The sequence below is a fragment of the Tamandua tetradactyla genome, chromosome 1 (genome assembly GCF_023851605.1).
Source record: "Tamandua tetradactyla isolate mTamTet1 chromosome 1, mTamTet1.pri, whole genome shotgun sequence".
Classification (NCBI taxonomy): Eukaryota; Metazoa; Chordata; class Mammalia; order Pilosa; family Myrmecophagidae; genus Tamandua; species Tamandua tetradactyla.
Genome location: NC_135327.1, coordinates 166,102,586 through 166,118,952, shown reverse-complemented (window position 1 = coordinate 166,118,952; position 16,367 = coordinate 166,102,586). Strand labels below are relative to the sequence as shown.

Here is a 16,367-nt window from a genome sequence, read left to right as displayed (position 1 = left end):
GTACTTGGGTACTATTTAAAGTAAATTAAAAAGGAAAAACCCATAAATTGCTTTATGATAATGTAAGCTTTTTAAATAGACAAATATGTAAATGAATACATCAAAAAACATGAATTTCAGTTTACCAAGAGGTTATAAAGTGAACAGTTTAATTCAGTTCAACTAAATAGTATATTTCATATAATTTAAAGCATCGTCGTTTGTAAGAGACACTGATATTTTATGTATCATTGAGAAAAGAAAAATGCCATTGATTAAACTATCTTTCATTACCAATAATAAGATGTAGCTATGATTCAGAGATGTTTCAAATGTGAAATAATGGATGTGTTGACAAAATACAGTCTTTATTTATTGTTTGCCAGGAGCTGTGAGTCATCCTGGGAACACAGAGATGTTCTCATTGAGTTCATACTATGGAAACATTTTATTCATAAAGATATATATATATATACAGATTTTATTACTGTGGAATGAATTGGCAGTGTACTCTTTAGTAGAGTGGATGAGGTAAAAATCTCATTTCATGTGGTCAGAATATATTTTAAAAACCTGTGTGGAAATGGCAACATGAAGGCTATTTAATCTGGAGATAGGAAGCTTGAAACTAGTGATGACTAAGTCTAAAGATTGCAAAGGGATGTGTTCTGGAATAGCCTAATTTTTTTTTGTGTTAGGAGAAAGGGAAATGGAATTGGACAGAGATTTTTGTTTAAATACATGGATGTCAAATATTCTCATTCCAACTTTACTTCTCTGCGGAAGAAGTAAATCCTCCCACCTCTTCGTACACATCAACACACACTCATACACTTCCAATTCAGTAATTACTTTTCACTGTTAGGTTTTTTCCTGAATTTGGGCTCCCTGTCCCAAGTGTTACCTGGCTGGTTTTAGTTGGCCTGCCAAACTTAAGTACCCTAAAGTACAGTTTTCCATCCAGCTAGTTGGGGATGAATTTGCTACTATAGTTAGGAATGAGTTACATTACTACTGCTAATCATATCTGTCTACTTGGAAGAAAATATAATTTAAAAACTTGTTTGCACTCTGTATGTAGCATATTCGTGTTGTTGAAAGATTTTTAGAAAATTGATCAGCAGATATGTAGTTTTCAAGGCTAACAAAAATGACGGTAATACAGAACAAAATGATAGCTGTTTTTAAAATACTGATGTCTCAATATTGTTTCTTTTGATAACAGTATTAAATCATGCATAAAAATTGAAAACTGTGGGGAATGATAAAATTGATTATATATGCATATGTATCTTATATCTCCATTAGATATGTTTAGTTGGATCTAGTCCCTTAGTAAGAAATTCATGACTAGTAATGAGCCATCTGTTATTGCAGAGATAACGTTTCTCTGTTTCTTCTGAGATACTAAATTAAAATGAATGTCATCAATTTTATGTGTACATATTCATTGAAAATCTAAAATTTATCTCAAAGCACAGCAAGATGTTTTTATCATTAGAAAGATAGTAAAGCTTTAAAACAATCCATTTAATAGCTTTAGTTTTTATGTACATCAAATCTTTTACTGACCACTTTTTATTTCTGTTAATAGAACTCATCCTTCAACAGGAGTAATTGCTGTTGGAAAGGCAGACAATAGCACTGATTTTTGTGTTCAGCTTTATTAATACTATCTCAGAGAAGTACCAGAACCACAACTGTGCCTTTTTTTATATTATATAAAGCAATATTATTTCACAAATTATTATTTCACAAATACAGAACTTACAATCCAAATAGCATCTAGATTTACATAACTAGTTATATAGAGGTAAATTGCCTTTATGCATCTCAAATTCATGTAGATGGAAAAAGTTTATTATTTATCATTAGTTAACATTTTTCATTAAAATTCACTTTATAAACACTAAAAGTGTGGTAGAGGCAAATGTGTGCAACCTGGCATCTTTACTCCTTGATTAAAATTTTTCTTGGACAACTTCCCTTTCATCTTGAGTAATATTGATTACATGTGACTTGTAGCATGCTGCTAATCTTATTTCTGGTAGCAAATGCTTTGTTTCCCAAGCTTTATATACTGGGGAAGATGTAGCTTTTACTCTTATAAATGTCATGATGTCAAAAGGGCATACAGTGCTGTGGGAACTAAAATTCTTATTCACTTGTGATAAGATTTATCCTGAAAACTGAGAAGTTATTCCTCAAGGATTCTGGAAACAAAAAATACATTAAAAATCATTGATCCATCAAAATTTGATTGATAATGACTCCTCAGGACTGTTGTAACATGAATGCTTTCATATAGCAACATGATGCCATCACCTCCTTAGGACTTTTGAGATTTTATATCAATGATCATTTTCTTAGATAACATGTAGTAAGAGAATTTTATTTCAGGTTTCTGTCAGATTTTAGGAAATAACCTCCTGATTTTTTGAACTTGAGACACATTTACTCAGTGTTCTAATTGTCAGCTCTTGGTGAATAAATAAATGAATGCAGCTATAAAATCTCTCCATACTGTTACTAGTAACATGGTTTATAAAATCTCTCCATATTGTTACTAGTAATATGGTTCATATTTGTTTGATCACTATCATAATGCCTTTTCACTCTCTAAACAAATAGGAAGAGTAAAGGGTTTCTTCTTTGTGCTGAATCTCCTGATATTGCAATCCAGAGAAGGGAGAAAATAGGCAAAATATTCATGTCGTCTTTGTTTATTATTAGCTGCTGCTTCTGCTTGTTCTTTCTTCAACTTTTAAGACTGTTTTAAGTTCTCACAGAGCTGGCAGAACTTCTGTGCAAAATAATATGAAACATCACCCATGGCTCTCTGCCTTATCTCAGCAATGCTCTGTGGTCACAGTTATTTATGGTTAGCACCATTCGGCCTTCCATTAAAACTCTTCCTTTTAGAAGAGCAGTTTGATTAAACTTTAGCATCTTTGGATGCTATAGTATGTCATGAAGCAGACTGTTCTCTTCTTTTTTTTTTTATTAATTAATGGAAAAAAAGAAATTAACCCAACATTTAGAAATCATACCATTCTACATATGCAATCAGTAATTCTTAACATCATCGCATAGATGCATGATCATCGTTTCTTAGTACATTTGTATCGGTTTAGAAGAACTAGCAACACAACAGAAAAAGATATAGAATGTTAATATAGAGAAAAAAAATAAAAGTAATAATAATAGTAAAAAAAAAAAAACGAACGAAAAAAACCCTATAGCTCAGATGCAGCTTCATTCAGTGTTTTAACATGATTACAATTAGGTATTATTGTGCTGTCCATTTTTGAGTTTTTGTATCTAGTCCTGTTGCACAGTCTGTATCCGTTCAGCTCCAATTACCCATTATCTTACCCTGTTTCTAACTCCTGCTGGACTCTGTTGCCAATGACATATTCCACGTTTATTCTCGAATGTCGGTTCACATCAGTGGGACCATACGGTATTTGTCCTTTAGTTTTTGGCTAGACTCACTCAGCATAATGTTCTCTAGGTCCATCCATGTTATTACATGCTTCATAAGTTTATCCTGTCTTAAAGCTGCATAATATTCCATCGTATGTATATACCACAGTTTGTTTAGCCACTCGTCTGTTGATGGACATTTTGGCTGTTTCCATCTCTTTGCAATTGTAAATAACGCTGCTATAACAATTGGTGTGCAAATGTCCGTTTGTGTCTTTGGCCTTAAATCCTTTGAGTATATACCCAGCAATGGTATTGCTGAGTCGTATGGCAATTCTATATTCAGCTTTTTGAGGAACCGCCAAACTGCATTCCACAGTGGTTACACCATTTGAGATTCCCACCAACAGTGGATAAGTGTGCCTCTTTCTCCGCATCCTCTCCAGCACTTGTCATTTTCTGTTTTGTTGATAATGGCCATTCTGGTGGGTGTGAGGTGATATCTCATTGTGGTTTTGATTTGCATTTCTCTAATGGCCAGGGACATTGAGCATCTCTTCATGTGCCTTTTGGCCAGTTGTATTTCCTCTTCTGATAGGTGTCTGTTGAAGTCTTTTTCCCATTTTGTAATTGGGTTGGCTGTCTTTTTGTTGTTGTTGAGTTGAACAATCTCTTTATAAATTCTGGATACTAGACCTTTATCTGATATGTCATTTCCAAATATTGTCTCCCATTGTGTAGGCTGTCTTTCTACTTTCTTGATGAAGTTCTTTGATGCATAAAAGTGTTTAATTTTGAGGAGCTCCCATTTATTTATTTCTTTCTTCAGTGCTCTTGCTTTAGGTTTAAGGTCCATAAAACCGCCTCCAATTGTAAGTTTCATAAGATATCTCCCTACATTTTCCTCTAACTGTTTTATGGTCTTAGACCTAATGTTTAGATCTTTGATGCATTTTGAGTTAACTTTTGTATAGGGTGTGAGATATGGGTCTTCTTTCATTCTTTTGCATATGGATATCCAGTTCTCTAGGCACCATTTATTGAAGAGACTGTTCTGTCCCAGGTGAGTTGGCTTGACTGCCTTATCAAAGATCAAATGTCCATAGATGAGAGGGTCTATATCTGAGCACTTCATTTGATTCCATTGGTCGATATATCTATCTTTATGCCAATACCATGCTGTTTTGACCACTGTGGCTTCATAATATGCCTTAAAGTCAGGCAGCGCGAGACCTCCAGCTTCGTTTTTTTTCCTCAAGATGTTTTTAGCAATTCGGGGCACCCTGCCCTTCCAGATAAATTTGCTTATTGGTTTTTCTATTTCTGAAAAATAAGTTGTTGGTATTTTGATTGGCATTGCATTGAATCTGTAAATCAATTTAGGTAGGATTGACATCTTAACTATATTTAGTCTTCCAATCCATGAACACGGTATGCCATTCCATCTATTTAGGTCTTCTGTGATTTCCTTTAACAGTTTTTTGTAGTTTTCTTTATATAGGTTTTTTGTCTCTTTAGTTAAATTTATTCCTAGGTATTTTATTCTTTTAGTTGCAATTGTAAATGGGATTCGTTTCTTGATTTCCCCCTCAGCTTGTTCATTGCTAGTGTATAGAAATGCTACGGATTTTTGAATGTTGATCTTGTAACCTGCTACTTTGCTGTACTCATTTATTAGCTCTTGTAGTTTTGTTGTGGATTTTTCCAGGTTTTCGACGTATAGTATCATATCATCTGCAAACAGTGATAGTTTTACTTCTTCCTTTCCAATTTTGATGCCTTGTATTTCTTTTTCTTGTCTAATTGCTCTGGCTAGAACCTCCAACACAATGTTGAATAATAGTGGTGATAGTGGACATCCTTGTCTTGTTCCTGATCTTAGGGGGAAAGTTTTCAATTTTTCCCCATTGAGGATGATATTAGCTGTGGGTTTTTCATATATTCCCTCTATCATTTTAAGGAAGTTCCCTTGTATTCCTATCTTTTGAAGTGCTTTCAACAGGAAAGGATGTTGAATCTTGTCAAATGCCTTCTCTGCATCAATTGAGATGATCATGTGATTTTTCTGCTTTGATTTGTTGATATGGTGTATTACATTAATTGATTTTCTTATGTTGAACCATCCTTGCATACCTGGGATGAATCCTACTTGGTCATGATGTATAATTCTTTTAATGTGTTGTTGGATACGATTTGCTAGAATTTTATTCAGGATTTTTGCATCTATATTCATTAGAGATTGGTCTGTAGTTTTCTTTTTTTGTAATATCCTTGCCTGGTTTTGGTATGAGGGTGATGTTGGCTTCATAGAATGAATTAGGTAGTTTTCCCTCCATTTCGATTTTTTTGAAGAGTTTGAGAAGAGTTGGTACTAATTCTTTCTGGAATGTTTGATAGAATTCACATGTGAAGCCGTCTGGTACTGGACTTTTCTTTTTAGAAAGCTTTTGAATGACTAATTCAATTTCTTTACTTGTGATTGGTTTGTTGAGGTCATCTATTTCTTCTTGAGTCAAAGTTAGTTGTTCATGTCTTACCAGGAACCCGTCCATTTCATCTAAATTGTTGTGTTTATTAGCATACAGTTGTTCATATATCCTGTTATTACCTCCTTTATTTCTGTGAGGTCAGTAGTTATGTCTCCTCTTCCATTTCTGATCTTATTTATTTGCATCCTCTCTCTTCTTCTTTTTGTCAATCTTGCTAAGGGCCGATCAATCTTATTGATTTTCTCATAGAACCAACTTCTGGTCTTATTGATGAGAGTGGTGAATTAAAGTCTCCAACTATTATGGTATATGTGTCTATTTCCCTTTTCATTGTTTGCAGTGTATTCCTCACGTATTTTGGGGCATTCTGGTTCAGTGCATAAATATTTATGATTGTTATGTCTTCTTGTTTAATTGTTCCTTTTATTAGTAGATAGTGTCCTTCTTTGTCTCTTTTAACTGTTTTACATTTGAAGTCTAATTTGTTGAATATTAGTATAGCTACTCCTGCTCTTTTCTGGTTGTTATTTGCATGAAATATCTTTTCCCAACCTTTCACTTTCAACCTATGTTTATCTTTGGATCTAAGATGTGTTTCCTGTAGACAGCATATGGAAGGATCCTGTTTTTTAATCCATTCTGCCATTCTATGTCTTTTGATTGGGGAATTCAGTCCATTAACATTTAGTGTTATTACTGTTTGGATAATATTTTCCTCTACCATTTTGCCTTTTGTATTTTATATATCATATCTGACTTTCCTTCTTTCTACACTCTTCTCCATACCTCTCTCTTCTGTCTTTTCATATCTGACTCTAGTGCTCCCTTTAGTATTTCTTGCAGAGCTGGTCTCTTGGTCACAAATTCTCTCAGTGACTTTTTGTCTGAGAATGTTTTAATATCTCCCTCATTTTTGAAGGACAATTTTGCTGGATATAGGAGTCTTGGTTGGCAGTTTTTCTCTTTTAGTAATTTAAATATATCATCCTACTGTCTTCTAGCTTCCATGGTTTCTGCTGAGAAATCTACACATAGTCTTATTGGGTTTCCCTTGTATGTGATGGATTGTTTTTCTCTTGCTGCTTTCAAGAGCCTCTCTTTCTCTTTGACCTCTGACATTCTAACTAGTAAGTGTCTTGGAGAACGTCTATTTGGATCTATTCTCTTTGGGGTGTGCTGTACTTCTTGAATCTTTAATTTTAGGTCTTTCATAAGAGTTGGGAAATTTTCAGTGATAATTTCTTCCATTAGTTTTTCTCCTCCTTTTCCCTTCTCTTCTCCTTCTGGGACACCCACAACACGTATATTTGTGCGGTTCATATTGTCCTTGAATTCCCTGATACCCTGTTCAAATTTTTCCATTCTTTTCCCGATAGTTTATGTTCCTTTTTGGAATTCAGATGTTCCATCCTCCAAATCAGTAATTCTATCTTCTGTCTCTTTAAATCTATCATTGTAGGTATCCATTGTTTTTTCCATCTTTTCTCCTTTGTCCTTCACTTCCATAAGTTCTGTGATTTGTTTTTTCAGTTTTTCTATTTCTTCTTTTTGTTCAGCCCATGTCTTCTTCATGTCCTCCCTCAATTTATCGATTTCGTTTTTGAAGAGGTTTTCCATTTCTGTTCGTATATTCAGCATTAGTTGTCTTAGCAACTCATGCTGAGTTCTCATTTGAACTATTGGTTTGTTCCTTTGACTGGGCCATATTTTCAATTTTCTGAGCGTGGACTGTTATCTTCTGCTGGCGTCTAGGCATTTAGTCAGATTTCCCTGGGTGTTGGACCCAACAGGTTGAAAGATTTTTCTGTGAAATCTCTGGGTTCTGTTTTTCTTATCCTGCCCAGTAGGTGGCGCTCGTGGCACACGTTTGTCTGCGGGTCCCACCAGTAAAAGGTGCTGTGGGTCCTTTAACTTTGGAAAATTCTCGCCGTGGGGGAGGTTCGCCAGCCTAAGCGGCTTGGAAGTGTACCAGCCGGCCCGGGGATCCAAACGCGGGGAGGGTCGCCGGCCGCCACAGCCTGTGAGAGCGCCCGTCCGAATTTCCTAGTTGGCCCGGGGCGCCAAGTGTGGCAGGAACCTGCCGCGGCCCGGGAGAGTGCACCATTCCCAGCCGGACCGGGGAGTCACGTGTTTGGAAGGGACCCCCCCTGGTCACCGTTCTCCACGGCCTGGGGATTTCCGATCCAATTCTCTCAGTTGGTCCGGGGTCCGCGCTTGGTGGGGGCGCCAGCCACCGCGGCTTGAGGGGACCACCTGCCCAATTCTGTCAGCTGGCCCGGGAAGGAGGAGGGGAGGAACTCCGGCCGCTTGCCGCCCCGCCCGGGGAAGCCCGCGCTCCTCGGCGATCTCACCGGAGTGGGTTCTCTCAGCCAGTCAGCCATTCCAGAATGGGGTACGCTGTCTTTTTGATCTCTGTCGTGGCTCCAGGAGCTGTTCTGTATCGTTTCTACTCCCCTAGTAGCTGTTCTGAAGGAGGAACTAAGACCCGCGCGTCTTACTAAGCCGCCATCTTCTCCCGCATTCCAGACTGTTCTCTTGCTGCTCATTATCTTATTATGTCTTAACCACTTCCTGAGCATTGTGGTCAAATTTCTTAGAGTGCTAGTCAAAACCTTGAGTTCTGAGAGTGCCTATTTCGATTACTTATCGTTCTTGAAATAAGCTTATAAGATATGGAGTTATAGGGATTGTTCTTTTCCTATCCTATAAAATCATTCTAGCTAATCCTTGAATATTAAATAATTAATGTGTTAATTAAATAATATTAAATATTAAATAATTATGTTCTTATTGCTTTTCAGTTTCTTAAAGTATAACAGTAAACCTGCTTATCCAGAATTAAAATGGTTGAAAGAGGATTGGTTAATTACTGAATAATTAATTACTAATTGATACTTCTGATTCATTGAAGAGAGAGTAAAGTATCTAGTATGATATAAACTTATATTTAATATTTAACCTTAAAAAATTAATTGATAGTACATCTGTGAGTTTGAAACTTTTTGCAGTCATACAGCCTTATGAAAATGTGATCACAGCTGTCAACCCTCTCCTAGAAAAGTGCATGTACATGCATACAGACTTATTTGTAAAGTATCAAGGTGTTTGTGAACCTCTCTTTGAATCCCATATTATGAACTGCTGATCTGTGGTATATTTATCTTCAGTTACCTGTATTTCAGATAATGTTAAAATTGCAAATGTCTCCTTAGTTTAATGTATGGCATTTAAAACAATAAATCTGTGGTTTTGTGTTTTGGTTCATTCATTTGTCTATTCATTTATTCACAAACATTTATTGACTACTATTTATATGCCAGGTAATATGTAAGGGATGGAAAATTAAAGGAAATATGTCATTGTTTCTACCCTTATGAATTAAATTTTGTAGGAATATAGATAAATAAATAATTTTGATACAGTGATTATAATTATTTGTAATTTTGACTTTGTTTTTAGCCTTTCTTCAATTTATAAAACTATTTGTCCATTTTACTATTGACTGTTTAGACTAGAATCTTCTTTTTTAAAATATACCATGCATTTTGAACATACATTTTAAAGTTGAACCATGGACACCATTATAAAGAAAGGACCTTAGAGATCGGACAGGCACTGAGTTTTTCCATTTACCAATAGCTAAAGAATTGTTTTGATATGTCTAATTGAGTGAGTTGGGATTCATCCCAAGTGCTTGATTATCTCAGTTGTAGGAATAGAAGGCATCCCTGATATTTATCTCTTCAAGAATTTGAAAATTTGAGCTAAGCCTCTCCTCTTCCACTGACTCAAACTGTTTTGCAACTGTCCTGTTCATAGCCAGTAGGAAGTAGATTTCCAACTGGAAAATGGAGGTGGGGAAAAAAGATCTTGAGTCTCCTTTCACTGCACCTCTGAATTCCTTACTGTTTCTCATGTACAGGAGGGATCTTTGATGAAATGTAAAGCTTTCCTCTGGCTTTCCACCCATATCTTAGCACTGTTCTTTCATGATCTTTTTCCTCTAGTAAGTTATTAGATTGCTAATTTAGAGAATTACTTCTATGTTTGATTTAGTTTATAATGTGTGTTGTAATGAATCATAAAAATCAGAGCTGGGTGGTGCAACAGTGGCTCAGTGACAGAATTCTTGCCTAGCACCAGAGACCCGCGTTCGATTCCCAGAGCCTGCCCATGCCCCCCCAAAAAAAGAAAAAAAGAGAAAAATCAAGACTGGTTTTCATTCTTTATTAAAACTTGTGGTACATCCTTTTTTCATTTTAATTTTATTTTTTCGCAGGGCGGGCACCGGGGATCAAACCCGGGTCTCTGGCATGGCAGGCAAGAACGCTGCCTGCTGAGCCATGGTGGCCCACCCTTTTCATTCATTTTAAAAGGAGTATCTTGCCTTCTGTAATATTGTTCTGGACCCAGTTGTTGTCCATAGTAATAAAATTTTAGGCTTTCAGAAAATTTATAGGTGAGGGAAATCTGAATGTAATCAATTAGTTAATATAAGTTACTGTTACATGTTGTAACTAAAGGATCAAGCAGAGTATTCATAGTGAGAATGGAGAGGTTAATGCCAACAAGGGGAAAGCCTCCTAAAAGATGCAGCATTTGTGCTGAATTTTCAAGGATGATATGGATTTTGAGAGATGAAGAAAGGCAAACATTGCGGATTTTAGAAACAGCTTTTAAATGAAAGATGCAAAGTTTTAAATCCTGAAAGTCAACTGCAGAAGAAGTTGAATTACATGCAGTTTTAAGCAATGGAATGTCAGTAGTGCATTAGTGCCTAATTTTGTGTTTTTCTATTAATCTTTTCCAGGGGTCATTAATAAGGACCTACAGTGTATTTGGGGAGTATATATTATACTCTGGTATAGTTTATATTCTAGACCGAAATAAAGAAAAATAGTTTCTGTATTTATTTTATGTTATCTATTTTTGGTTAAACTGATTTGTTCAGATTTTATTGGTTGTATATGTAATCAGCATTGTATTTATATGGTAGAACTACCATATAGTTAGCAATTAGTCTTTGGAAGATTATTTCTTCAGATCTTACATAAGATGTTTTACGTGACTGTCAGTGGAATGACTGAATTGTTGTATTACTTCTCAGTTAAAGAATTGTAGGAATATTTAGTTTCACAAGTATTTTCAAGTTACAAATTGCATTCCGATTCATCTGTGTTTCAAGAGTCCCTTCTAAAGCAGATTTCATTTCTCCCCTGTTTTCCACATTATTTATTAGGAAGATCAAAACAAATCTTCTCTTCCTTATTTTTCAGCTAGATGTTTACCTTTCTCTCTGATTTCTAAAAGCTCCTTGAAGAAATTATGTAAGGATATTAACCTTTCTTCTCTCATGTGGGTTAGAGATGGTTTTCCCACCTGTTGAATGCATTTAATTTTAATGCTGGTAATTTTTAAAATACTCATTTTTAATGAAGCTGAAGTTTAATAGAGATGGATACAATAGATCAATAAAATTAAGTTTTAAAGTTATTTTTTCAGTACAAAAGAACTTATAGGCCATATATGACCTCTAGGATATCCACATTACAGAGATTTTTATCGCAGTAAAATTACTAATGTTATTCACTTGAATGTAGCCTACCCAATAGATTAAGTAATTTTTTAAAAAATTCATTCAACCTTTCATAGATGAACTCAAGGAAGTATAGATCTGCTACTTAATAACCCACAGCTTTTCAACTTTGTGAAAATCTAAGGAACTTAATAAAAGTAGGTTTAAGTATATTACTAGTTCCATGAAAGGAAAAAAGTAAAGAAACTTACAAAAAAAGTGTCCTTTTAAATTTGAATATTCCATGCCAATAAACAAAATTCTTTAAGGTCAGTGGAATATTACTGAGTCTGTCATTTGCTCTGTACAGGGCCATTTAAGTAACTGGTTTAAGATCACACAAGCAATAGAGTTAGGATTTGACTTGGAGAAATGAAGATGGACATTTAGATAATTTAGGACATGAAGAAAATACTGTACATGGGGACACTGCTGGTTTTGTATAGGGAATATTAAGTTCAGTTTGTCTGAAATTTAAGGTGTTGGAAGAATAATGTTGGAGAATACATTTGCAGAGGTAGACTAGAGACAGATTATTTCCACTTTCATTTCTGGATAAATATTCAGGATTTTATTCTGTATGCTGTGGAAAGTCACTGAAGATGTTTTAGGCAAGGAGTGCCATGACTGAGGAGAAACAGTACAGGTATAGTGTGGTCATATTGTTTTATTGTTGAGAGGAAGAAATGGACATAAAGGAGCATTATTAAGAAGTTATTTCTTTCATCTCACTATGGAAGAGAAAGGACATAAACTTGGGCTGTGACATTAAGAAGGAAGAAAAAGATATGATTGTAAGATAAGTAGTGAAAGTAGGATTGTTTCAGTTTGCTGATGCTGTCAGAATGCAGTATACTAGAAATGAATTGGCTTTTACAAAGGGGATTTATTAAGTAACAAATTTAAGTTTAAGGCCATAAAAATGTCCAAATTAAGGAATCATCAAGAGGATACCTTAACTCAACAAAGTCCGATCACATCTGGGGTTTCTCTGTCAGCTGGAAAGTCATGTGGCTGGCATCTTCTCATCCTTTGCTCCCATGTTGCATTGCTTTCAGCTTCTGATTCCTGTGGCTTTCTATATCAGCTCTCCAAGCATCTCCAAATGTCTGTGTCTGAGCTTTCTCCAAAACATTCTCTTAAAGGACACCAGTAAACTAATTAAGACCCATCTTGAATGGCCACTTCTCTATGGAAATAATCTAATAAAAAGGTTCCACCCAAACAATATGTCTGTCCTCCACAAGAATGGATTGGAATTAAAACTACATGACTCTTTGGGGATACATAGTGGTTTCAAACCAGCATATTCTGCCCTCTGGACCAAAGAAAGATATGTTCTTTCTATATTCAAAATACATTAATTACATCACAATATTATTAAAGGCTTAATCCATTACAGTAACAGTATAAATACAATACCAACTCAAAAATGGTACAAAATCTTATCAAATCCTAAAGTAACATTTTCTGCTGGCTGTGGACCTGTGAAACTCAGAACAGGTTACTTGCTGCCAATTATACAAAGGTGGGACCGTCATAGGATGAACATTCCCATTTCCATAGGAAAAAAATGAAAGGAAAACAGGGATAATGACCCAAACAGTTCCAAAAACCTGCAGCGCAAACTCCATTAGATTTTAAGGTCTGAGAAGCATTTAAGAATAATGTTTCCTCTTTGGGACTTGAGAAAGCAGCAGTACAGTCTTTTTCAAGGGCATATGTAGTGGTCCTGCTCACTCAGAACACTGAGTGAGGGTTGCAACATTTGGGAGATTTGGGGAGACCACTTTTTTCTTGACTTCTACTTTCCTCAAGCATCTTCATGCCACCTGGACTCTCTGCCATCTCTGGGACACATGCTGTATACCTTCAGAACAGTGGGGTGGCAGGCAGACTCTCCCCAGCTCCTGGGGAGTGTGCTCCACCCTCTGTGACACTGAGGGTCAGCACTGTTCCTGGACAACAAAGTGGAAGACCCATCCTGTGCTTCTGGAGCAAAGTCACACTTTCCATATCCACGAATGGATCTGCTGTTCTGACCCGGGATTTTCTGGCTCTGGACTTTAGCTTCCATGATTCTACCTCTGAAGTCATTTTTCCTTCAATGCCTCCCTTTTCTGTCCCTTTTAGTCTAGACTGGCAACTGAAGTTCTGTTTATACAGCTCCTGCAGCACTCTTGTTGGTTTTCCATTTAGTATACAGGGATCAAAGCTATCAGACTATAGGCTTTCCACAAACCCTTTCTACATAACTCCATCTCTAGTCCTGTTTTTGCTAAAATGGTTTACTGGTTCCATGTTTGGTTAAATCCTCATGTGGGTCACTAGCCTATGGTGTCTCATTTTCTGGGAGCCCAGAATTTTCCAAACCATCAATTTCTGGTTTCTTTGTACCCAAGAGTTCAATTCTCAGCTTATCCCTTTCCCATCGCATTTTACTATAAGCTGTAAGAAGCTTGGCTGTATTTTCCACATTTACTTTGGAAATTTGCTCAGCTAGATATTCAAGCTCGTTGCCTTCAGATTTTACCCTCCATCCCGTATCAGGACACAATTTTGCCAAATTCTCTGCCACTTAAAAACAAGGTCACCTTCTTCCATTTTGCAATGACATGTTCATCCTTTCTGTCAAGGCTTTATTGGAAGAATCTTTAGTGTCTATATTTCTACCAACAGTCTGTTCAAAACATTCTAGGCTTTTCCTTTTACGCTTCTCATAATTCTTCCAGGATCTTCCCCCTCACCCATTTAAAAAGCCATTCCAAATGTTTGGTGTTTGCAAACTCAGCAGCACCCTACTTCTCTGGTACCAAAATCTGTTTCAGTTTACTAGTGCTGTTTCAGTTTACTAGAATGCAATATATCAGAAATAGATTGGTTTTTATAGAGGGGATTTATTAATTTACAAGTTTATAGTTTTAAGGCCATAAAATCCCCAAATTAAGGCATCAGCAAGAGTTGCAGTCATTCAAGAATGGCCAGTTATATCCAGGTTTTCTCTGCCATCTGGGAAGACACTTGGCATCTCCTGGTCCCTTGCTCCTGTGTTGTATTGCTTTCAGCTTCTGATTTCAGTGGCATTCTATTTCAGCTCTCCAAGCATCTCCAAATGTCTGTGTCTGAGCTTTCTCCAAAATGTTCTCCTCTTAAAGGACTCCAGTAAACTAATTAAGACCCAGCTTAAGTGGCTGTGGCCAAATCTCCAGAGAAATGATCTAATCAAATGGCCCCACCAAACAATGGGTCTTCCCAAAAAGATTGGATTAGGATTAAAAGAACATGGCTTTTCTGGGGGCACATAACAGTTTCAGATCCGCACAAAGATCAAAGAAACTTGCCACCTGACTGGATTCCCCACTTTAGAAGATAATGCATTGCTTAATTTATGTTTATGAAATTGTGAAATTTTTTAAAAGAACTGAGTGCATGCAAATATATTAAGTATTATATCTAATCCTATATCTAATATGTAGTGATATTCAATATCAAAAGATATTAAAGTTCAGCTGAATATGTTATTGTCTTTTTTTCCTTTAGGTAATTTAACATGCAGCCATTTTTCATAAAGGCTCTAATGAGTTAAATGTGACTACTGCCCACTGAGGGATTATTTTTTCTTCCATTTTAAGACAGACTGTTAGTAATATTTTTTTCAGGTAGAATGTTTAGGTGCATTGTGATATAGTATGCTGGATTTTTTTATGTTTGAGTATCAGTTTCTGGATTTTTTTTATGTGTGATTAAATTAAAATCTAGAATAAGAATGGTTTCATTCTGTTTTAAGGTTCAAATTATATGTAACTAAATCCTAAAATCTCAGTTTTATGTAATAATTCCATACATGGGATTATTCATATTTTGAAAAATGTTTTAAATAGGATAGTTTGATTTTCTTTATAAAAGGATCATTTAGAATGAGATATATGACAAAATGGCTGAATGATGCACTTATTTGTGAACCATAGAGATTTTCTGGTCTGTGGAATTTATGTTCCAAATTATCCAGGGGCATGGCTCTATAAGTAACGAAAGTAACACAGCCGTTATTTAATATGTACCTTTTACGTCTTTCATATATGATAGTCATTTATCCTTTGCAAAAAAAGTGTGATGTTTCCATTTGCTAAAACTGTTAGAATGCAGTATACCGGGAGTGGGTTGCCTTTTTCAGTGGGGATTTATTAGTTTACAAATTTACAGTCTTAGGGCCATGAAAATGTCCAAATGAAGGCATCAAGAGGAAAGTACTTCTATGAGGAAAGACTGCCGGCATCTGGGATTTTTCTGTCACGTGGAAAGGCGCGTGGTGATGTCTGATAATCCTTCTCTCCTGGATTCTGATTTCTATGGCTCTCTCTCTCAGCTACTGTGGGTCTTTGCTAGCGTCTCTTGGGATGTATTTCTCTATGCTCTCTGGGCTTTTACTTCCCTTTATCCTCTTCACAAAGCACCCAAATAAAGGATTAAGTCCTACCTTGAATGGGCTGGGTTGCATCTCAAATGAAATAGTCTAACCAAGAGGTACCACTGACAATAGGCCTGCTCCCACAAGAATAGATTAAAAGAACATGATCTTTTCTGGGTACATAACAGATTCAAACCAGCATGTAACATAGTGTTTTCTTGATTTTATAGATGGAGATAGACGGTGTCAGAAGGGTTAAGTAACTTGCTAATAATTAGCAGAAATTACATTTTCCCTTATTCTAAAAGGCATTTAAACAAATCACATGCTTCATTAGTCATCTGGCAAGGTATCACACACACTATACAGGAATACCACTTCTCCACAGGCATTACTGGCTGTTGCTTATCAATATGAAACTTATCTCCTAATTCAAGCCCAATTTTATAAGTCTTTTAGAATAGGCAAAGTAAGTATCAAATACCTTAAC

The 16,367-nt window shown here is 35.9% G+C and overlaps 1 protein-coding gene across 3 annotated transcripts in view; it reads left to right on the top strand.

Moving 5' to 3' along the window:
• The window catches only part of POT1 (protection of telomeres 1), a 122,006-nt gene that overhangs the window by 43,346 nt on the left and 62,293 nt on the right, over positions 1–16,367 (top strand). The window lies entirely within an intron of this gene.